The following is a 3,201-nucleotide window of genomic DNA, read 5'->3' as shown; positions in this document are numbered from 1 at the left end:
TGAATTAAGATTCCTCTACAGCAGAAATAAATATAGACCAGCCAGGCATGGTGGCTCACGCCTATAATCCTAGTTACTCAGGACTGAACTTCAGGCAGAAAACATCCCAGAGACTCATTTCCAATGAACCAGCACAAATCTAGAAGTGAAATTGTAAGTTATAAAGCACCAACTTTGAGCAAAAAAGAAGCCTAAGGGATAGTGTTCAGGCTTACAGTTCAAGCCCTGTACTAGCACACATACATGCATATATGTACACACACACACACACACAGACACACACACTGTGATTCAATTATAAAAGCCCAATTACAAGCCAGGTTCAGTGGCTCATGCCTGTAATCCTAGCTACTCAGGAGGCTGAGATCTGAAGATCACAGTTCAAAGCCAGCCCAGGCACTAAAGAATGTGAGGCTCTTATCTCCAATTAACCATAGAAAATGTGAAGTGGTGCTATGGCTCAAGAGGTAAAGCAGTAGCCTTGAGCTGAAGAGCTCAGAGATAGCATCCAGGCCCAGAGTTTAAGTCCCATGACTGACAAAAAAAAAAAAAAAAAAAAAAAAAAAAGCACAATTACACATACCGCTTGAGGGGGGAAAAAAAAACTAAAAAAACTAATAATCACAAAAGCAAAAGGCATCTCCAAGAAGTAATTTTCATTTTTACAGGGAAATCAAATGAGCCTAGATACCCTTTATTCCTTAGCCATGATATTTATAGCCAGCAACATGTGTCATTTAAGAAAATGGTCATTCTTAGAATGAGTTTCTGCTCTGCTGATTTCTTCTTCCCCTTCACCAAGAGCTAAAATTCAAACTCCAGTCAGGCATCAATGGCTCACATTTGCAATCTTAATCTCTCAGGAGGCTGAGATTTGAGGATCACAGTTCATAGCCAATCCAGGCAGGAAAGTCCATGAGGCTCTTATGTCCAATTAACTACCACCCCCCCAAAAAAAACAGAAGTGGAAGTGTGACTCAGGTGGTAGAGGGCTAGCCTTGAGTAAGAAAGCTCAATGACAGTATCTAGGACCTGAGTTCAAGTCCCAGGACCAACACCAAAAAAAAACAAGTAACAAAGAAGACACCATTGAAGACACCATGGGAACGTCAACGGATGATGAAGTGATACAGAAGCATCTCCTAATTGATGGAGACGGTGCGGGTAAGGATCAGAGAATTAATCTGCTAGCGAAAAGTTTTGTTAAATGGTGCAACTCTGGATCCTATGAAGAAGGATATGGCCAGTACCAATGATGCTGAGCACCTTGTCTCAATGTGAATTTTCAATGGGCAAAACTTTGCTAGTGTATGATATGAATCCTAGAGAAATGGAAAATTATGCAAAGATTTACAAAGAAATAGAAGGTAACATTGCTGAAACACATAAAAAAATTGCTCAGTGCAAAAAGGAGATTCTTCAAGCAAAAAGAATATGGAAGAATCGCCAAGAATATGATGCTTTGGCAAAAGTGATCCAGCATCATCCAGACAGGCATCTGACATTAAAGGAACTAGAGGCTCTGGGAAAAGAATTAGAACATCTTTCACATATTAAAGTGTTGAAGATAAGCTGGAATTGAGACACAGTTTCATGTTCTTCTTAGTACTATCCATGAACCTCAGCAAACATTGGAAAGTGATGAGAAGCTGTCGGAGGGAGAAGGAGGTTAAGAAACTTTCATGGATATAGAACCTAAGTCATAAACAGGCCAGTTACTCATTCCCAAAGGTATTAGAATAGCTATATGACTGTGATATGTTTAGAATTTGTTATATTCTTGAAATATTTAGTTTTTAGCAGTGAAATATTTTTGTTTTAAATGTTTATATTCACACGAAAATGATTTCAGTATATATTTGGGGCTTTCTGTTATTGTACTGTAGTTCAAACTTAGGGCCTTGCATTTGCTGGGCGGGTACTTTACCGTGTGAGTTTCAACTCCAGCCTGTATTTTTTAATCCTTCCCCACCCTTTTCTTTTTGTTGGTACCAGAGATTGAACTCAGGACTCAGGACTACCTGTTCTCGCTCTGCTTTCTTGCTCAAGAATGAGCCATGCCTACAGTCCAGAATATTTTACTGCTTAGCTGAAGATGGAGTTTTCTAGATCTTTTTATTTAGGATTCTTTTGAACGTTGATCCTCAGATCTCAGCTTCCTGAGTAGGGCAGGTTGCAGTCCTGAACCACCAGTACCCAGCTCAATTTTTAGTCCTACAAGTAGGAAATAACATCTAAAAATGTTCGAACGTTGCATGATTTTGTTCCTTAGCACTCTAGGTAGTTCTTGGTAACATTGATAGTTTTATAAAGAAAGTTAGACTGTAAGAAGGTGGTATTTCTGGTATGTATATGAGGTATACTTTGGGGGACCCAGAACTTATAAACTATATGTGTGACACTTGTATATTTCTTGTGGGAAAGGGTTCTATGATGTTGGAGATTGCTGATTTAAGAGATATGTCTTAAGTATTTTATACTTGAGTGTTAAATGCTAGTATTAAATTTTAGTATTTTTTAATTTAATTCTATTTTAATGTATAGAGGGGTTACAGTTATATTCACCAGATAGAAGGTGCATTACTTCTCACACATTGATACTCCTTCTCATGTTTTTGTCCCCATTTCCCTCCCCCACCCCTCCTAAATTTTAGTATTGTAATACTTGCTTTAGTATGTAATACTGGAGAAACACGGTTATGTGTTTTGTTATGGTTTTTCTCTATGGTTCCTTAAAATTCATTTTTGGTATAAAGAATGGAATAAAGAATTGTTTGAAATTTTTTAAAAAGAACAAAAAACAAAACCCCTCCACAGCCCAGCTCCCCAACTTCTCTAGCTTTCTACTTTCTCTTACGTTATACCACACTAATCTACTTCTAGATTCTCGAACATGCCATTGCTGCTTCTGTTTTCATGCACAGCCAGACCATATTGCTCATCCACTAACCACCCTTCCTGGAAACTCTTCCTTCCCAAAGTACTTCCCTGGCCTGGCTTTGCCCAGGCCATCAATCTATCCTCCCTTTGTTTCCCCAATGGCACTGAGGCGATAACTCTTTTAGCATTTATCTCCATGTTAGGTGAAAATGTCTAGTATGTATCTATTTATCTCCCTAAAAAATAAAAAATTGTGGCCGGACACTGGTGGCTCATGCCTGGAATTCTAGAATCCTAGCTTACACAAGAAACTAAGATCTA

General features: G+C 38.5%; 1 pseudogene; it reads left to right on the top strand.

Annotated features, from left to right (window-relative positions):
- Window positions 1-1,079: 1,079 nt before the first annotated feature.
- On the top strand, window positions 1,080-1,706 carry LOC150066719 (THO complex subunit 7 homolog pseudogene; annotated as a pseudogene).
- Window positions 1,707-3,201: the final 1,495 nt, after the last annotated feature.

Source organism: Megascapheus bottae, chromosome 2, assembly GCF_031878675.1.
Source record: "Megascapheus bottae isolate mThoBot1 chromosome 2, mThoBot2.hap1, whole genome shotgun sequence".
Lineage (NCBI taxonomy): Eukaryota > Metazoa > Chordata > Mammalia > Rodentia > Geomyidae > Megascapheus > Megascapheus bottae.
Note: the sequence above shows the minus strand (reverse complement) of the source record. Positions and strands in the feature narration are given on the sequence as shown.